The 22,132-nt window shown below is 39.6% G+C and overlaps 1 protein-coding gene across 1 annotated transcript in view; it reads left to right on the top strand.

Annotated features, from left to right (window-relative positions):
• LOC139344607 (zinc finger X-chromosomal protein) overlaps positions 1 to 22,132 on the top strand; it is a 145,241-nt gene that overhangs the window by 39,379 nt on the left and 83,730 nt on the right. The window lies entirely within an intron of this gene.

Below are 22,132 nucleotides of genomic sequence, written 5' to 3'. Positions count from 1 at the left end.
TATTGTTAAATCTAAATTCAAATGTATTTACATCGTGGTTTTCAAATCGGACGATACAAGGAAGAAGTAAAGGGGAAAAGAGGAAAGGAGTGTTAGTGTATAAAAACAGGAAGTGTTGGAAAGGAAAAGTTAAAGACGTGTAGATCTGGCTTCTCTTTGACTTTGCAGGGGGCTGTTCTGGAGTTGTGGAGCAAACACGACGAAAGGACAGTCATTTCACAATCAACCAGAAGACCCGAGTCTCCTTCCAGTCGTTAGAGGCAATTGGTTTCAAGGAATAGTTCAACATTTGGGGAAAAATGCTTATTTGTTTTTGTTTTACTGAGTGTTAAGATACAACTCTAGGGGGCTGCTAGCTTAGCATAGCTTAAAGACTGGAGGCAGGGGGAAACTGCTGGAGTCTTGTTGTCAGCATAAGTGTAGACTTCAGGAAGTCACTGCACCAGCTCAAGAAATAGTCCAACACATAATGTCGTTTTTACACATTTTCTTTTTGTCCCAATTAAATAAAGAAGATATAAGCACCTTGCAGTATATGGGACAAAAGTGATTACAGTATGCCAGGATCATGGTCAGCACAACGTCAAAAATAGACAAACACTTACAATAAGATACTCAAGATTCACTGTCAAAAGTGGAATAGTTGCAGCCAACAAAATGACACAAAAAAAATACATCAATGTATTTTTGTTAGAGCATTACATGGCAAACATAACCCCTAAAATAATTAATTGAGAATCAGATTCCTCACTGAGCCCATCTGAAGGTAGATTATTTATGAAATAAATCCAGAAACTTCACATTGAAGATGCTGTTCTCAAACCCCACCCCATTTTTTCACCCGGGCCTATGAGTGTGTGATTTGAAAGCCATTTTCTGTGTCTGGCTGTCTTTTGGTCTGTGTACTCTTGATGGCATCAGTTTGCTGTTGAGCCTGGGAGCAAAGCATTTCACTTAGGGGTCTTCCATATTTTAGACAGTACCATAATCTCTTGGCCAGCCCAGAAGTATTAACCCCAATACAGTACTTACCCTCCCCATTATCATCATCATTGACCATGCTGGTTTCACACAATGTCGCCAGCCACCAGCTTACCCACTTACTGCACACCAGCCCAAACACTAATACCTCCATCATCCATTACACACAGATACCCAGACTGCCTCTCCTCTGATATTTGTCCTCCTATTATGGCTTTCAAGTCCCACTCCATATTGATCACTGCCAATGCCTTGCCAGTTATTACCCAGTGAGAGTGAGTGGCACACACACACACACACACACACACACACACACACACACACACACACACACACACACACACACACACACTGAGCTTTGTCATAAGCATCAGTTTATAAATCCTTAACGTTTTCATGTTCATGTTTGTGGTGTCAGTGTTGGCTAAACTTACAGTATTTTAAATTTCACAATGGCGACATGTTGAAGAAACGAACAACCTTTTCTGTTATAAAATACAGTAAGATTTAGTCCTCTGATGCTCATACCCCCCACCTCCAGTTTTCACTTGGTGCCATCTATTGGTTGTTGTTGGTAGCACACAAGAATGAGCAGTTCATCTGTGGGTTAAAATATCTGTCCCTTCAGATGTTCTTAAGTGTTCATTTTATGGCAGTTGTCAGCAGTCAGGAGCTCTAGACCGATAGGATTCATATTTCTATGAATATGTATTCAATAAGGAGCTCCTCTATCTGCTATGCAATGTGTGTATTTCATTAGCTTGTTATTATTGTTTAGGCTAAAGTGCCATGAGGCTGTTTAAACAAGTGTATTTCTTCATTGAACAGATCCTCCTGCTGATCAGCCATGAGTGATGAAGAGGAAGTTCCACTCCTTCCCTCAGATAACCAGAAATCCCAGGTAAGGGATCAACCCTCAAAAGAACTGGATAATCCACAGACACCTGAAACCTAATGCTATTAAAAACACATTTTTTCCTGAAGTGTTTGGGGATATGATAATACAATTCCAAATCAAGTTCCTGTTATAGCTTTTGTCAAAGCTTTAAAAAAAAAAGTGATGTGACATACACAAGACTGAATGCTAAAATGAGCACTAAATGCTGGAAAATAAATTACGGTCATTTTTGGAATAACATTACTATCTGTAATGTTCCTGTATTTTATTTGGACCAGTGGCTCCATGATACTTACTAGCTTGCCATTTGCAAATTACTTTATTAGCTAACATTACAGAGCAACCAATGCCACATCCATGCCGCATAACTAAGTTACAGCTAGCTGGCTTAGCTTAGCTCATGTTACAGTTGGCTATTTGGCCACCCCTGCCTTGCATCGCTCTTGGCTGTTAGAAAGTAATCATTTGTTATACTGCTTCGCTTTGTACTGTGAAATCATTTATTCAGCACTTTTCCTATGGTTGGCGCACATATTAGGTGAGAGGCTTGAGGATCCTCCCCCAAGAAATTTGACATTTTTCAATAAAAATTATTTAATTTCACATCATTTGGGCCATTATCACTACCATATCTGTGTACAAAAAGTTGGGCAAGCTCATTTTTTTTAATGTTACTTAACAGCTATTTTTACACGTAAAATGTGTCACATTCTTAGATGTTTTATCTTTAAAATTATTTAATGTGATGATAATTTAGCAGTACCACTTTTTTTCCGCATTAACAAATCATTCAAATTCACCATACCTTGTCAATATAAAGCTATCATCGAGTAATTATCCAACTGTTTTCTTCTCATCTTGTTTACAATGGGCCTTTACAAAACACAAAACCTTAAACTTTCCCATAGCAGAGCGCAGCACACCGCACGACAGTGGGAAAAATAATCAGCCCGAGCTTAATACCATATCAAAAGCCTCACAGTTCCTGAGCAGCCGCCTTCAGAGGGGGTGACTCTTAGAATGCCTCAGCTTGTTTGTCTCATGGTTTAAGTGGTGCACATAGCCATGGAAAGATCATTAAATCACTGTTTTACCACTTGGCTTAATCCCCACAACAAAAGGGGAAGATACAAAAAAGGAGAAAAAGGAGAGAAAAAAGTGGTGGGCGAGATTAAGTAGAAACTTGATGGATCCAAACTGACGGCTCTGTTTCATAGCGTTGCTAAGGGGAGTTAAGAATCTTGATTCCACATCTCCCAGGCTGAAGAGTGGCTGCTGATCGGACGTTCCCTGTTACCCCTGCAGTGACCAGCCGCGCTTGTAGTGTCCGCTGCTGTGGCCATCTGCCGGATTACCCAGCAGGATATATTTTTATAGAGAGCATCCTATTCATATCCTGCCTGCAAAGGTTTACATTAAGGTTGAACTCGGGTGCACTTACAATGGCAGATGAAGTAAGCCCTATCCTTCTTACAGCACCCCTCCCCATCTTCTCACTGTTTGGGAGACTGATAGCGCTGGGTTGAAAGGGGCTGCTTTGCCATGGCATGAAAGAGGATCTCATGCAATGCCACTGTCTGCTGCTGATTTTTTTTCACGCGCTGACAATAAAGTGGTGCCCAGCATGAAAAAAACATTTGTATGTGCCAAGTGTGATTGTTTCTTCTAATAGGCATCAACAGGCCAACTTCTCTGTGTTACCATACAGGTGAACTCATTCCTGGGAAAATGTTTTTTTCTTTCTCAGCCTTGTAGGCGCGATGGCGTCCCCCTTTTTCCTCGGCCTAACGGGATTAGTCGTGCCAGTGCTACCCCGGCTGTCACGGTACTGTCTACTTCCCATCTCTCTTCTGGGCCTCTAATGTGATTAACCCATTCCCTGTGGTCCAAATGGTTCTGGAAGGGGGAGGGGGGGAGGGGGGCATCTCCTTGGCATGTTCCTCCCCATGCCTGACTCACCATCATTGGCACCTTTGTCAGGCAGGAAGGACTGAGGTCGAAGGTCTGTTAGGATGTAAAGACAAGTACAAGTGGCTGAGGAAAGAATTGATAGACTCAGACACTTACAGTTTAAATTCTAAAGTTATTACTGAAACTATTTTAACTTTAGATTAATAAATGTCTTAAAATCTTGTATGGATCCGCTGGATTGTTTGCACATTTAAAAACTCGCTCTCATTTTACCAACCCGCCACGTGACTCTGATCACAATCTATTCAAACACCTCATTCATTAATGAAAATCTGTTCAGGCTGATTTGTATTATGGCTTTTGCTTTCACAGCCATCAGCCCTGAATATTTACTGCTTGCTTAAGTGGAGACAATAATGATTGCCTACGCCCATCATCTTGTCAAATGTCAGTGTTGTGAGGCTTCGCCTGTTTAACACACGTCACGCTCATTTTCGACTCATCTGTCGCAAGTCTTCTTCGGGGCATCTGCTGCATGCAGAGGACCACATGCCCTTTGCCACCGCTCAGAGGGAGAAGGCTTCGAACCAAAGGGCTGCATACAAAACCCAGCGCTGAAATCACCTTTACAGTGGCAAACACTTGTCACTTCATATTTTTACATGTGCGGTGATGTACAGCGTACTGTAGCTCCTCAGTATAATGAGCAAAATTCATTAACATGCATGCAAACTCCTAATCTGTTAACAAACCAGACTCCTAGACTCTCCTAGACTCGAGAGGTGAAGGGGCATGTTTTTGAATATGAAACTAATCTATTACAACAATCATCATGTTTACTTAAATTCCACTTTTTCTTGAAAATAAAAAATAGTTTAGCTGCTCAGAAAAAAAAAAATATTTTGTATATTTTCTGCACAGCCAATAAAATATTATCTAAACTAATTTAAAGCCTGTTTTGTGTGTGAAGCTTACGGATAAACGGCCCTCACACCCTTTTGTGTGACAGCCAGGAAAATGACAGTCCCTGTCCAACACCATCCACCCACATGCTGTGTTCAGCAGCGCTTCACGTGAGCGCACAGCCTCAGTCGGGCGACGGCACGGAGAATTAGGAGTCTTAATTAAGATTTTTTACAAGTCTGCATGTGCTGTTCATATGCGAGACAACGGGCCTGAATAGGGTGGGGTGGGGTGGATCCTTAAACAGCTGCCTGCTCTGAAACAAACCCCAAAGTTGACATGAAGATCCACACGATGAAGGAATGTGTGTTACTTTACTTTTACCGACACACTGTATAAAGTTGTGTATATGTACGTGAAAACTTCATTTGCGCATATCTATATTAACTGTATATCTTTATATTTTAGGCGTTAAAGAGCGAAGAGAAAACAATTCGACATTGTGGCTGAAAGACAATACTGTGCATGAGGGGGTAGCGCCCCTTGTGTGGAGATTTGGTGGGTTTCCAATCCTGATATCCAACCCAGCACCATGTAATGGAGGGTGACACTTATTGTAATAGTAGGGGCTAATGAGTGTCTAAAAGCCTGTGTGACTGTGTGCGCCGAGGAATCTCATCGTGTGTGTTGGGTGGTAGGAAGAAAGGACAATATATCTGCAAAATAGACGAGGCCGTAAAGTGCAGCCTAAAGAGAAATAAAAGCCCTCCACCGCCATCGCTGCAGATCTCGGGAGGCACGTGAGGCCTCTGAGAGTTTCAATTCTAATAGAGATATAAAGAGGAGAGAATGAGTGGCCAACTTCATTTGATGCCCAATCCACGTTAGTTTAGGCTGAGGTGAACTTTAGTTCCGTTCACACAATCATAAAACAAGACTCTACTTCCATCTGATCCAAATGTCAGCAATCAACAGCATTTTAAGTGGTACAGATTAAGTCTGAAGTCACAAATTTGGCTGTAATCTTGTGATTGAGGATGAGAAGATCACATCCTTTTTCCCCAGTGAGAAACACCCACATGCTTTTTACAGCCATAGAAACAAGTAACCACAACATTCACAGGTATGTTTTACCTCAATAATTGTAAATGGTGCTAATAAAAGTGTCATTAAATCAAACTCATGATTGATTGTTTCCTTTAGCCTGTGTTATTGTTGTCTTGAGTGCTCGGCGTGTCTCTGCTGTGTATCATCTATGAACCAAATTGAACCAAAGAGGTTAGATAAAGTCAAATCCAAGTCAAGTGTTAAATCGTATTTGTTGGCAATAATTCACAATAATTTGTTTGTTGGATTGATCAAGTTATGCAAAACTGAGCAACACACTGACACATGCAGCCTCTTTTAAACAGCAACATGAGTGAAGAGTAAAAGGTGTAGTACTGCTTTCTAACCACAAGGTGGATATCTAACTAAATGAATTGACCATCATCATCAGGTGGAGCTGTTTCCTTATTGGCACAATCACTTCTTGGCTTCTTGTAATAGCTGTGTATTTTACTTTAATGTTCTGTTATTGTTCACAAACATGTACTAATATGAGTAATAGTCAAAGCAGTCTTACTTTCTCAACACATTTTATTTACACTGTCTAGAATAAGTCTCTAAAGCTACTTCCTTTTTTTCAAGACTTCTTTTTTAAGACTTGGTTGGGATGATTTGTGAACAGTGTTTGCACTGTATACTTAAATAATATACATTATTCTTGTTTTATTCTTGGCTTAATCATATAGAACAATTTTATCATTATTATTGTTCCAGCTAAAGTTCTTAATTGAATATTTGTCATTTATTCAGTTAATGTCATCCACTGTTACCAGAGTTGTACAAAGAAATCCACTGCAGTTATTCTGTGACTTACTTGAAGAGGCTTGAAGTGCCTGGCAAAGACATCTCGTCCAGTATGTGCCCATGATACATGACATGTCCTGCACGAACAGCCACACCACAGCAGTTTGCATGTGGGGTAAAATGTTCACACATCACACAGAAGGGATGTGAACATTGCCTGCCACTCAACACAGACCCTTAACGTGGTATCCAGTATGTACTGTAACATTTATGGCACTAATATATTTTTACTATGTGGACAAAGTCAGAATGTGTGTGTGTGTGTGTGTGTGTGTGTGTGTGTGTGTGTGTGTGTGTGTGTGTGTGTGTGTGTGTGTGTGTGTGTGTGTGTGTGTGTGTGCGTGAGCGTGTGTGTGTGTGTGTGTGAAATATACGCGGGGCAGGTGGGGTTCAATGCTTTTTCACAAAGTGTCCACTGCATCTGTGCTAAGTTCAGGCCTTGACCTTCATCTGCCCCCTTGATGAAGAGAAAATGAAAACGTCGTGTCATGTCAGCAGCTGATGGGACTGTTTTTTTTTTGGTCACGTCCTCATTGTTACAGTAGCATCCAGTCCAATTGTGGGTGATGACTAAATGCTAGTGCATACAGGAAGTGGGACTAACTGATTCAGCTATTATGTTCAAATGCTGAAGGATCCACATTTTTTTTTTACCCTCAATGTCAAATTGTTACTTGACTAATTAATTGTTGCTTTGCTAATGTGGCAGAAAACATACTGTTCCAAAATACAGATGATTGCCAAATTAGGTGTATAACATTGTTTTTCAAATTTAGGTCATGACTCACCAGTGGGCAGTGGAAATTTTGAATGAGTTGTTGAGTCACCAGTTAAAGTCCCCCGCCACCCAAATGTGTTTTGCTTATTGTTGCTTCAGTGAGATGCTTCACTGCGCAGAGAGATGCACAGTATCTGCAGCGTTTGACACTAACAGGCTCTTTTCACATTCACCTGCTTCATTCAAGTCTCTGTGCTCACCTGAAATCTGAATTAATGAGGTGTACATACCAGCTGGATCTGTGACATCACAACTGTAGAAGCCAATCATGGTACAGTATGTAACTGACAAGTTTGATGTGGATTGCAGTTGATTGCAAAATTGCATTTCCTCTTGAATTATGTTAACGTTTCTTAAATCCACCATTGAAAATGTGTAATCTTAAAAAAAAAAGTTTGAAAACAACTGTAATGTGATATAAATTACCTAAGCCTGGTGCTCAGTGATGAATTTACATTCATATTTACCTTTTGAGATTCAACTTGCACACTCAAGGTGACATTCACATGTTCCCCTGCTTCACTAATAATAATTTTATTTCCTGCAAAATGACCAAAGTGAAGCTCTCTGCAAAGTCTGTAATGAACATCTTTTGATGAGAGCAAATTCTGAACTCATATTGACAAATGCTGTCTGCTGATTGCATTTGTGTTATTTTTATGCACTTTGAACTAATATACGGACATAAATGTATTTGCAAATGGGCTATGAGATGATATCTTTCACTGAACACATGCCATCAAAATGTCTTCTAACATCAGCAGGTTATTCATCTTCGACACTGAAGCTTCTGTCAAATATCCTCTTTGGGCCAAGGGTGCCTTTGATATTGTTATATATAACTATTAGAATAATGAGATACCAACAGTTAGATTATCACAGGTACAACCCCTGTCTGCAAGCCAGTGCTTTCAATGTGTCTCTATTATTTTGGGAATCTATTTTTTCTCAGAATTCTTAATATAATTCTTATACCCAAGAATACCTGATTAGCTGCATCAGCTGCATGAGCTGCTTTACATGGTTGAACCTGGATGAAAACATTTCAGGACTGAGGCTAATACAATCAGACAATTGAGTGAATTCACCAATAAGATAGAATTAAATATCCAACAGTAAATGTAAGAATAAAACCAATGATAATAAAACAGATAGTAATAGCATTAATAAAAGGCTTTTTTAAGTTTTGAGAAGTAATTAAAAAGATGTCACAGATTGTCAGGCAGGGGCTCTGAATGTTAAAGCCTGCTCACCTTCGGTCTTGAGCCGGGACTTAGGACCAGCCTGAGGACTGTAGAGGAGCAGCAAGTCAGCAATATAACTACGAAGTGATTTAAAAGTAATCAGTGAAATCTTGAAATCAACTTTAAAGCTAAACTGTTTGGAACCCTACCTATACGCAGATGACAGTCATTTATGCCCGAGCTCTTTCACTGAAACAGTCCTTTGAAAGTTAAAGTCCAAATGCTGGCATTCTTGTCATTGTTCCGACTTTATGAATAGCCTAATTTGTTGCCACATCACAAACGTGTCATTTCACAAACGCAGCCGATTTCAGGATGCTTTCACTGATGGGTGGCTGTGAAAAAATAATGTCGTCCCACCAGGAGGCTGTCAACTATAGGCACATGGCCCACTGGAGATATAATGGCATCAAGCAACTGGACTGAAAGTGGGCTTTTTAAACAGGCCGGCGCAGGCTTACACTTGGTACACAGGTCAACTTCAGTGCGCTCATCTGAACGTAACTCAGGTTGACACAATTTGACCTCAGCTGATACCCCTCTCTGCCGGCCTTTGTTTTCACGTTCTCTCCTGGGAATTGCATTTAATACTATCCTTACACATTCTATAAAAATTTCTGGTCTTCTAAGCTCTCATTTCTCAACATTTGCTTTTCTATTATTTCTCAGAACTCCTCGTCCTTTCAGAAATGAGCCTTTGTAGGCCTTTGCTGAGGCCGGGGGTGTGACAGAATTGTTTCTCTCGGCCCGGCCTTCAAAGGAAAAGCCCCTTTAGAGGCTTGAATGAAGAGGCTATTGTTGTTAGCTTAACTTAGATGTTTTGAAATGCAGACATTTCAAAACTGTATCTTATTTCAGAATTTAAAAACACGTGATTGTGCCGCTTTTGCCGAACTCAAAATGTCAGTAAACTTCCTGTGATGTGAGTTAAATGATCAGCTTCACTCACTGGTCTGTGGAAACAGTGATTCCAAAGATTTCACAGTCAAATGAACAACAAAAGATTAATATGTTTAATGCTGCTCGGCACAATGGTAGTCTAATTTTTGCTTTCTTCTGTGGCTTTAACCTCGGCGTCGAGCGGCGGACAGGAGTGTCTCAATAAAGCGCCGTCACCTGCTCGTCACACAGGTGTCTTCTCACTTAGCTTCTGCTCATAGTTTTGCTTTGGTTTGAGGCTCAGGTCACGTCACACTCTTGTTTGTTGACAGTATAGCCATAAATTTACTTATAAATGTGTATTATGATTCATTATAAGTTGCTTTCTTGACTTTATTTCTAATTTGTTTCTCTGTGCTCTCTGTCTATTCCGAATTGTTTCGTTTTATTTAGATTGTGTAAATGTGTGCAAGCTTTTAATTTGGTCATCAAAGCAACTTGATGGTGAAGAACATACACTGAAGCGAGTACACAGAGTTTTACACACTGTCAGACACAACAATCCGGCACCCCAGTGGCCCGCCTGGCAGCGTGCTGTCAAAGTGCACATTTTTGAAAACCCATTTAAATTCTTTTAGGAAGATCTGAATCAATCTGGAAAAAAAAACAAAACAAAAACCTCCTCATCATTTAGAGGTAGCAGGTGGGTAAATTGTGCATGGTTGACCGATCAGAAATAAAAAGATGCCCGAAAGAGCATTCAGGACGGGAAAGGCGATGTTCCTCACTTCCTAATTAGCCTTTGGGTTCTGCTTCCTCGTGCAGCATCCCCACATTGTTGCAACAAACCAACAAAACAGTTGAGTTAAGCCACAAAACCTTCTGTATCTTTTCAGAGGAAACGGTTCCCTTTGGAGGCCAATGCAGCCTGTGTTTATTTTCTGGCCGTGAATGGGTGTGAGGTGTGAAGCTATGAATACTGTGAGGTCAACCCACCGTGATGCTGTAAATACTAACAGGGCCAGTTGGTAATGAGTGAGGCCACGGCCCAGCTCGCTATTCAACCGTTTAACCAAAGAAACTGAACAGGGAACAGTGTTTTTCCTGAACAAAGACACACACAAAAAGTGATAGGTTGACAACAGACAAAATGAGAGACTAATTGTCTTTGATCTCACATTAATCGTGTGTATAACTTCTGCTGCAGGCATTTTAGAAAGAGTTTAAGATAAAATGACCATGGCAGGCAAACTTTCTGACTGGGTAGCTATTTCAGTGGGTTTGTGGCCTAGTGGGTGATGATCATGATGATTTGTGCCCTTGAACTTAAATTTATGGCTACTGCAGCAGGTTAAAGTCCAACAGACTCTGACAACATTCATTATACGTTAAGTTGACGTTAATGACACATTAACTGTGTTTTTCAGAGCCACCTTCAACAACACCAAGAAAAAACCTGCATGGTCAGAGCCACTGTGTCCTGGAGATGGGCTGAATAAGACATCAATCAAAGGTAATTTGTGTAGTGCCTTTCATACAGGTTACTGCACTTTGAAGTGCTTCACAGGTGAGTGACAAACTGATAATAAGGCAATACAAATATGACATCCATCCATTATCTATACCGCCTATCCCTTTCGGGGTTGCGGGGGGCTGGAGCCTATCCCAGCTACAATGGGCGAGAGGCGGGGTACACCCTGAACTGGTCGCCAGCTGATTGCAGGGCCACATGCAAGGACAAACAAACATTCACACTCACACTCACACCTACGGACAATTTAGAGTCATCAATTAACCTAATGAGCATGTTTTTGGTCTGTGGGAGGAAGCCGGAGTACCTGGAGAGAACCCACGCATGCACGGGAAGAACATGCAAACTTCACACAGAAAGGCCCCGTCTGACCCGGGGATCGAACCGGCAACCTTCTTGCTGTGAGGCACACGCACTACCTGCTGCGCCACCATGCAGCCCCAAATATGACATATGACCAGTAAATCAATGCATGAGGAACAAATGTAACTGTGAAAGTGAAAAATAGATTGTAGACACTAAAAAAGTGTGAACGGCAGTGAAAAAAAAAAAAAAAAGCATACAGTAAAATGAATAATTCAATAAATAAACATTTTTTCCATTGTAATTAAAAGGCAGACTGAACAGGTGGGTTTTAGATCCGCATTTACAAATATCAGCACTTGCAGCTGAATCTCGGATCCTGCAGCCTTCAGCGAACTAAAAGCTGCCTCACCACATGTTTTTGTCCTGCTCTTTGGAGCAGCTGAAAGACTCGTGGGTCTGTCCTAGTTCATGCATTTCAAGCACATCAGACAAAGAGAGAGAGGAGTGCAACATGATTTTTTTCATATTTCACAACAGCGTATTAGAGAATCAACACAGGGGAACTGAGGATTTTTGTGTGTGTTATTTTCTTCTCTCTTTTGATTAAAAAGAAAAAAAAGATGAAAAGAATCAACTTTTGGGCATACGTTGTGTTGTTTCGACCAGAGGGGGAACCAGGGGCAGGAAGAAGCAGCATTGTTGATGGGGCTCTGTGGTTTCAGTTTGATGTGAGAAACCACAGGCAGCCCGTGGAGATCTGCAGGACTGATGTTAAATGAAGTGTGAGGATCACTGTGGACAAATAGCCTCATATGCTAATGAAGCATTAGTCTCGGTTTTATCTGGATTAAAAAACAGCTATAGGTATTTAGCTACAGGTACGTATGCTTCATTACCAGGTATTAAAAGAACATTTCACGTCACAGTTCTTCTTGTTCAGGCTGAACCTGTCACAGACCTTTGATGGTCGACAGCACAGACAACAGGATTTAACAAGGAGGACATGCAGCTTAATCTTGTCAAGGCTGAGCTCAATGTAGGGAGTTCAAAGAGGAGATTTCTACCATGGTGTGTTAATAAAACCAGATGCGTAAATCAACAAGAGCATATTCTCAGAGGGTTAGCTAGAACTCATCTGTAGATTTGACAGTCCGAGACTGTAGAAACAGATTTGAAGCTCAGTCAAAAGTGAAACACATCACTGAGGAGTTATTAGCTCAGGTTTACACATTGTCAGTAATCAGCATGAGGAACTGCAGTTGCAGTATTTGCCCATAGGATGTCACTGTATAGATGATTATCTAAAAACATCTCGGCATACAGTGACAATGTGCAGCAAGTTATGGAAAGTGCTGTTTAGATAACTGATGGTGTTTATTAGGAGATGAAAGTCTGTAAGGATGCATTGATAGTGCCTGTATTTCCAGGATGACGTAAAATGTTTACATTCACAGTGCTTGATGACAGCAGCTGGCCTGAGATCAGATTTAGAAATAAAATAACACTAAAGTGAAATAATCAAAATCACTCGGCATAATAAATGCACTATATTGTCCGAGTGGCACTGACAAAATAACGATGTTACATTTTTCCAAAATGTTTCCACACAGCAAATCACCATCCATCAAAGTTCACCAATATTAAGTTAAATACATAGCAAGTTATACCCAACACCACCAAACCCACAGTGACACCAGTCCCTGATAATACCCTTTGCTGTCAAAATAAAGTACATAATGAGAACGGCGAATAGCTCTTGGCATAATTGCACTGCTTATTACCATCCAAGACCCTTTTGTTGATTTAGCGAGAAAACAGCGGAGGAAACCAACAAATTCCTGAGTCCACGCAACCTAAACTGAGAAAGGGGACACTGAACCGTCTATTTAATGGCTTTCACTGGTATGAGTGGACATGATGCTCCACAATTTGACAGTGAAGCTACTGTACATAAAGGATGCTTTCACAATAGGAAGGGGTTTTATTTTAGGGCTAATGACACTGGATCTGAAAAAATGGATAATGTGCAGTAGGTCGGGTCAAATTCCTTCAAGAAAATAAAGTGCAGGTTGTTGATGAGCAGACTGCATTGATGGACGCACCCTGCCGGGACTGGCCTCTCTGCCTCCATCTCCACATCTGATATGATTGACTCTCTTCCTCCCCTGACTCCACCTGATGCCGCTGCTATCCCGAAAAACTCTTATTCACAATATGTTGAGAGAAGATTGCTCTGCTTCGTTTGCTGCTTTTTGTTTTTATCTGGTAAGTCACTGGCAAGCTGGTTCACCTGCCGTTTGTGGTCATAGTCTGTTATCCATGCAGCTCTGTCACTAAGTAACCCATCACACCTTGTCTTAAAATAACTGAACTGTCCCTGTAATAGTTCAGCTCATCATTAATGTGTCAGTAGAGATTCTGAAGAACAAAGCTTAGATAGATAGATAGATAGATAGATAGATAGATAGATAGATAGATAGATAGATAGATAGATAGATAGATAGATAGATAGATAGGCCTCATCTCCTCCTTACTTTCACAGGGATTTAATGAAAAGATATTGTTTTAGCAGACACTGTAACCTTTAAATACCTATAGCTGTTTTTAATCCAAATAAAATCAAGGCTAATGCTTCATTACCAGGTATTTTTACATAATGATCCTCATGCTGCTGCTGTTAATTTTTTTATTAACGCAATTACCAGGCTCTTAGTGGACGGGGTCAGAGAGGTCTAATTACCCTGCGTCATGCTGGTAAATAGTTGGAGGTGTCTCTGAGCAGGTGGCCCTGGAGGTAAGAGGGAGACATGGGGCATACCGAGGCGGGCAATTACTGGATGAATTTCACTTTAATAAATGTTGAGCTACATTTGGAAATTCAGATAACAGAGCTTTCTGCCTAATGGGTGCTGCACTGAGGCCACTTGAGCAAGAAAATGATCTGAAAGAGGGTTTAATTAACACAAGCTACATGATCCAGGGAACGCGTGACAGAATGTTAAAGTGAGGGGGAGAGCACACAGCACAGGGATAATATGAAAATTAGTGAGGAGGAGGGTGAGATGGGAAGAGGGGGAGGGGGAGGGGGGAGGGGGGTCGGAGTGCCAACTTTTATTTCGCAGGTTTAAAGTCTAGAATTTGCTCCTGTTTTTGCACATTGCTACAGATTCAGAGTCACAAACATCATCAACGTCTGTAGAAATGGAGATAAGACACAGGTCCAGAGCATGAAGGCCGGTGAGTGTAGTTTCATTTGATCATATAAAACTTTATATTCATTATAAATATAATGTTTGGTGATAAAGCAAAATTGCTCAGGAGCTACTGATGACATTTCCAGTTAATTATTTTAGAACAAAACTACAGAATTGCAGTTCCTTGTTCTCACACCTGCACTTATTCTATACCACTATACCACTATCTGTATGCACTGCCTCTTGCACTTCTGGTGAGATACTACTCTACATTTCATTGTCTAATCAAAAAGAATTTCTCTTGTCTGATCATCAGATTGGATTACCATTTCTTTCTCTCACATTAGAATTCAGTCAAACTTTGCGTTCCTGATAGCTAAGTCCAAAATGTGTCAATTTCAAATAAAGACAGAGCCACATACTGATGGATGACAGATTGAGAGAAATTTTCAGCCAACATGAGCCGCTCTCTTCAAGAAGATTTTCCCTCGTTTCATGCGTTTTTCACTTGTTTATTCAGATTTTTTCCTTTAATTTCTCCCTCGTCTGTGTTTTCTGTGGCATCCATAAAGTTGTTTCAGATTGACACTGCGACAGCGGAATCCATAACAAACTTTCTTGACTTTTTAACCACGTTTGAAATGACTTCAAATAGCTAAAACATTGCTGCAACCTGGTTGTTAAACTCTGTAATGAATCTTGTAGTTTCCAGCTTTCTGATGATGCACAACACTTTTAAGTGGTACCTACTGTTGACCCTCTAGTCTCTATGCACTAACTCCAACCCCACTACCTCAGCCCACCCCCCCACCCCCCCAAAAAAAACTCAGCAGGGTCAAACAGTAAGTACTCTCAGCTATTTATAGCTGGTGGTTACTCAGATGCTGTTTAAAGGGGAAACCTGGAAGAATGCACATGTACATGATCTAGCTTACCATGCACTGACATAATCACATGTTTGAAAAGTTGCACACAATTCAGTGCTGCACCTGCATTATGTGTCACTGAAAGGACTGTGTTTTGGCCTGTAGCTCCTGTCACTTTTTATGTTTTTAGTGTTTGTTGCACGAGCTGCACTAAAGCTGCGCCGTATAGCTCTGTGTTATGTGTATAGAGGACGTGGGGTTTTGTTTTTGTTTAAACAGTGTATATGTGTGGTTTTGTGCATGTAAGGTCCTCATGGTTTTACACACCGTGGACTCCCTCCACTCTCCACTGGAGCTAAAAGCCCCGAAACAGAACGGTAATTGCCCAATTAGGGCCCTCGCTCTGTGGGCCGCAGAGCACTATGCGCCTCCACATGCTCACAGAGTCAGATAATTGAGCTGAAAGCAAATGAACGGATGGCAGACAAACAAGCTACTAGAAAATAATTACTTGGAGTGTTTCTTTTCAGTACCTGTACAGCGAATTTCATTATTGTCAATAGCCTCTAAAGCTGCTCGAAACGGTGGTATTTGTCATTTTCATAGAGACTTGATAATGACATTAATTTGTCTTAATGGGTTGGTTCTATTGTTAAAAATAGTAAAATGAGCAGAAATTGTCTTTCCTCAGCAGGTAGAGAGGACTTCACCACACTCCCGTCAGGCATGAGGAGATAATTTGGTGTGCTTGTCAAATTTCCAATAATTTGTTATATGGAACATGAGTAATGCTAATACCATTAATGTCCATTTTCCTCTAAATTCATTACTGCCCTTTTTCCCTTTTATGTTTTTAATGTCTCTGCCGTTTTTCTGTGCTTCAAGAGGTTATACCAGGACTGATTAAAAACATGCACATGTAGACTTTTGCCTTATACACACATACATAAACACATGCACGTCATTTAAAAGATCAGTAAGATATATAGCTGCCATCAGCCCTGCTCCTAAACAACTGAAATAAAAATATCATTCAGTTTGTCAGAAAAGGGTTACATTCAAACAATAAATCAGCTTCAAATGATGAAATTATAAATAATCTGTGAAAATGTGCTTCTCACTTTCATTTAGGGTCATGATTGTCACCAAAGGATGGATTTTAGAGACAATTTGGTGTCATCTGAATTTGTGTTTAATGTTACAGTATGTTTTATGCGTAAAATTGATACTCACTTATTAATATGCCTATATAACTACAGCTTATTGCATCTAAATAATATCCTGATAAATTTTGGAATTTAATTTATTCTTTAACATTTTAATTTTAAAAGTTTTTCACATACATATTTAACACTGTCAATTTAAATAACCTTGCAAAGAATAATGTTCCAGTAAAATGAAACATTTAATCAAAATATGTAGTATAAATGAAAGCTGAGTAAAAAACAAAGCCATATATCTAAATCAATTTCCCAAAATGTTTTGTGATTCTTCAGGGTTTTTGGACTGAATGGTCCTGGTCCTGAATGTGCAGTCACTGAAAAAATTCATCGGCAGACCAAAGAATAAATATCCATAAATTCATGGTTCTTAAAGTACTTTAAACCAATACTGTAATAATATTAAATGATCAGTTATCTTTATTTAAAACATATAGAAACACAGCAAAGTCTATTTTTGGTGACACATTTAAAAAAAAAAAAAAAACATAGTGTACAATACAAATTAATAAAATTCATGATTCTAATATTCTCAATAATTTCAGTGAAGATTGTAAAACAAAGTGTCAAAACAGGTGAACAATACAAGAAGAGCTGAAGGAAGAAGCAAATTTAAGTCAGACGTGTTTGTCCTTTATTCCTCAAATTAGCAGTAAAAGAGATGAAAAATAGAATTTGGCCATTCCTTATTTCTACTTTGCTCACTTGCAAAATTCTCAAAATGCTGCCAAAATGTAATTAAAAATATTGAAACTTTGATGAGTTGCATGTGGAAGCAGCAGAGGCAGCTGCTGCGAGGTGGTGCTGAATCTTTCTCTACTGTGGCCCCCTGCCTCTATATGACCCTCTCCATATGAACTTGTGCACACAATGAACATCTTCGGTGCCTCGAGCGGAGATGGCAAGATGAGCCATTTCTCAACCCCTTTCTTCCATCATAGCGCCAACAGTCAGCAATGCGTTGTGAAGTGGGAGCAAGACGAGGATGACATAAAAACAAAACCAATGAGTCCATTATGCAGGTATCATTTAATGCTGTGGGGTGCTTTCAACACTCATGAAAGAGGGGACGTGGACTCAACAAAGCAGTTCCAAGGTAAAATGCTGAACTGTAATTAAGCTCCTATTGACAGCAGGACGTACTGTGACATTTAGTAAACGTTATGCAGGAAATCAAAGTCAGGAATTCGTCAAAATCGATCAGGGAGCTCCTCCTCAGAGGATATAAATACATTTTAATCTGGCCACAATCCTCTAAAAGCCTCAGATTAACAATCCCTCCATTGATTTTACATGCTTTTAGATTTCTGGACAGGACTCAAAATCTTTCTCTTAATGTTTCCTCTTAGAAAACCTCGTAGATAAATGTCTGGTAAAGAATGAGGAACTTGCACTTAATTGTTCTGAATGTGTAGGAGACGCTGCTCAGTGTGGCATGTCTGTGGTCGGGAGGTCTCCCTCTGTGATGCAAACAGCCTGCAGAGGGCGCCGGGAGAAATAGAAGATGACTGTGATAGTTAAAGTATTTGTATGATGAGTTCAGGCAGTGTGTCATGCTACCTTGTCAGAGGAAGGGGAAAGAAAGAAATGTTTTTGTATTTGAAGTGGCCAGACTCAATGTATAAGTGAAATAAAAGTGATGGGAAAATTCAACAACTCATATAATTCTCTAATTAGGCTTATTTCATGTTGTAGTTATAGTGGTTCAGAATTTCCTTTAATTTCTTTAATGTTATTGCAAAGCAGATCAGTATACAGGGTTTGTCAAGTTCAGAATGATAGAATAGATAATTTGCTGATAAACTAGATTTCACTAATCATAGTTCAAATCAAAATAAATGAAATGATTCAAATGAATTTCTGTCACTTCCTCATGTCCTCTAAGGAATAATTATATATGGCTAATTACTTTACATGTCATTTTCTAATGTCTAAGGCTGCAGTCTGCCGGAGAATGTGGTCCATGTGGTGAAATAATCAGCAGAGCAACACTCACAAAAGGCTGGTTTTCCTCCGTAAATCAGTTTTATTGTCAAAAATTGACTGCCAGGGCTTTTAATAATTGAATAATGTGGACATTTGCCACATGTTGAAGACTCAAGTTATTTCTGTCAGTGCACCTTCATGCTACGCTGTCTTATGACGTCAGTCCGGACATTGATGGAAGAGATCCAGCTGTGGTTCTCCGCTCTCCTCCATGTTTCAGGTCAAGTTTAAAGAAGCTTTAACTTGATATTTGTGTGGAATCGATCGCACATCTTTGTAATTTTGTGTTTGACCTGCAGCCTCACCTGCTTCTCTGGAATTCTCGTGGTTTATGGGCACATAAGACTTCTTCATCATGATCCTCTGACTGCAAAAATGGACGCCGTCACCCCTGACACCAAATGGCATTTTCTCATTTTTTCTTGAGCTGCACTTTCCTGCTCGCCGTGTGTATGTTTTGCACCTGAAGTGCCTCCTGTGGATTTTTTTTTTCCACTTGCAAAAACTTTTGTATCAAATAGCTGCAATAATGGCCAGTTACCCACATTACCTGTTTTTAAGCCGGCTCTGTGACCGGGCCAATTTTTACTTCACCTGGATTTGTGGTTGCTCCATTTCATCCCAGCATCCGGACAAACACTGCTTCCAGTCTGCATTACTGACACGTGAGGCTACAGTTTCATCACAGATGACTGCATGCCTGTAGCTTTTATAAACATTTGCTCATAATCATTTGATACTTGAAATGATGGACTGGTTCTCCGCAAAGACTTTAATCATCCAATCATATTCATTTTGTTTCGTTCGGGTTAAAATGTCAGATCAGCTGGACTCCACCTGATGTCTTGATTATATTGTATTGAACTGCATGAGATGTGTTCATAATATTCTGTCTCTGGTGTATCTTAATGACGGTGGACATCACATTAGAAACCTATTTCAATTGTACAAAGTTGATTTCAGGTTTACCTACTAAACTGGTAAAATAGTAATACTGTTCATTGCATCTGCTGGAGTGGTGCTGGCTGCTCTCACTGGCCTATTTAGATGAATGGCATCATTTATACCCCTCAGAGCCAATCAGCTGGCTGGATGCACCAGTTCAAAACAGAAATCAGAAAACAGAAGTCAAGCACTGTCTTAGAGGCAGAATATTATTTAACAAACTGTGTCTGCAGAACAGAATGTAATCTGTAAAATTAGTTTATTGGATGAATTCCTTAAAGTAAAAATCAATTAAGAAACTTAATTGCTTAAAGCTAATTTGCCTTATTATTTAAAATTCAGTAACAGGGCTTATTTGTTTCTGATCTCTAATATGTTGACATCTACATTTTTCATTACATTTTTCCCCCTATACACATGTATAATCATGACCAGTGTGCTAGAGGTCGACCATTTAACCGGTTTGGTGGATTAATCAGCACAGATAAGACATGCTACAAACTTTTGTTATTGGCAGAATTTGGCTCCAGCAGTGGCCATTGTACATTACTGTTTTGCAGGTTGTTGGCTGTGTTATTAATCCATTAGACTAAAGATAACTGCTGCTCTGCTTTTGCTAGTGTACTCTTAGCGTTAACTACAAACTTGATCGTTAGAGCGATCGCACAGTATCAACTGATTAATCGACGATCAGCTTCTTCCTGCTCCAAGCTATTATTATATCAGCTATCGACTAGTCCACTGTCAGTTGACCTGATGTACCATCTAAAACAACAACTGCAATGGCTTGCTTCCAGTTACTGCCATTAGTATTGACATTACTGTGTGACCATACATAAAGCTGAAAGTAAAATGTGTTAATATTCATCTAAGAGATACTTCTGCCTGTATTTAGGCGTGCATGAGTCTCTAGATTGTGTAAAATGCCATGAAGTGCTGTGAGTGCCAGGGGATCGTTGTTTGACATGATGACTGAGCTGATGAGTCATTTTTGCGAGGCCTGACTCTTGTATGGAGCTTCTTATGTAACACTCTGTTGAATAATACTTTTTAAATAGAGACACTCTTGCTTTTCACAAGGCCCTGGTGGGAAATGATGTCTGAGTGCGGGGTATCTTGGGATGTTACTCTGCAAACAGGAGAAACAATACTGAGAATGGGGGATGCAAAGTACAAAGTCAACAGAATAGAGTGTATTGGATGCAGCTTTCTTGCAAAGGTTTCGTCCTTTCAACCTTTAAGGTGAACAGCAGCGAATAAATATGTGATGCTTGTATTTTCGTTTGGTAATTATTTTAATGTTTTTATACTCTCTCTCTCTGGGTAAAGATCCACTCAGATGACCTGGGGAGAAGTTTAAAACAGATGTGCACACTGAGAATATGCCCCAATAAAGGCTAAACCATGAGAAGCAAAGTGATGGTTATATTTCTGTTAGAGGAAAATGCAACAAAGATAGAGACAGAGACAGATATGGATGTACTTACTTGATCTGACATTGAGAAATTATTCTCTTATAGCAGCAGTAAATATACATATCAACTCCAACAGAGATATGTGTAGAAAAATTCACACAACAAACAACAAAATAAGTTAAAATAACCCAAGAAAACAAAACAAAACAAACAAACAAACAAAAAAACGTATATATTCTCAAATTAAGATATTTATAGAATACAAAACCTTAGCATACTTATTAGATTAGTAACCCTAACTAACCCTCAACCTTATTAAATTAGATCCCTGGTCAGCCAGATGTTGTGATTCATGGTCGGCCACCTGGCTGCTCTATTATTTTTAGTTGGTCACAATTGAAGAGTTTGGTGCCTTGTAATACTTAATAGTGGGATACAATTCATTGCTTTAGAGTTAGGTTATTTTCTATGAGATTTTGGGGACATTTGGCATCATGTGACACATGTAAGACAACATGAGATAAAGATCCTGATCTTCCTGATATCATCAGTCAGCTTCAGGCTGGACTCATGAAACACCAAACGGTGGAGTGCTGCTTCGGTCATGGAGCTCATGTTGGATTACGTTTGTTCACTGTACGTGTAGTTTGCATTCATTTTAAGTATTAAGCATTTCTTCTATTTTGTTTCTTTTATTACTATTAACTACAGAGAGGTTAGAAATGTTTTAGTCTTTGGTTAAAAATGTAAGAACAGAGAGCATTTCTAATGATTTGATTCTGGAGTTAATGTCTTTAATAGTGATTTTTTTCTGTGTTATCTTTCTACTTCTGTATTAAGTTCTATTTATTTTTCATTATTTTATTCATATTAATAATATTATTATTATCCACAGTAGAAGTATTATTAGTAGTACTTTAGTTTTACTATTCTAACTCCCTCAAGCTAAAACATTATATCACCCTTGTGCATAAATGGCAAAAGAGACCCACTAAACAACATTAACCAAGTATTTAAATTAAATTTAAAGGATATGCCCAGTGTCTCATTTGACTAATTCATTGATGGTGTATCTCCACCTGCTTCTGCCTCTGTGCCAGTGTCTGATTTTGTGTGACGGCGGGCCTGAATGGTGATGTGTGACACACTCCTGATGAAAAATAA

This window comes from Chaetodon trifascialis, chromosome 16, assembly GCF_039877785.1.
Source record: "Chaetodon trifascialis isolate fChaTrf1 chromosome 16, fChaTrf1.hap1, whole genome shotgun sequence".
Lineage (NCBI taxonomy): Eukaryota > Metazoa > Chordata > Actinopteri > Chaetodontiformes > Chaetodontidae > Chaetodon > Chaetodon trifascialis.
This window is presented reverse-complemented; position numbering and strand designations above follow the sequence as displayed.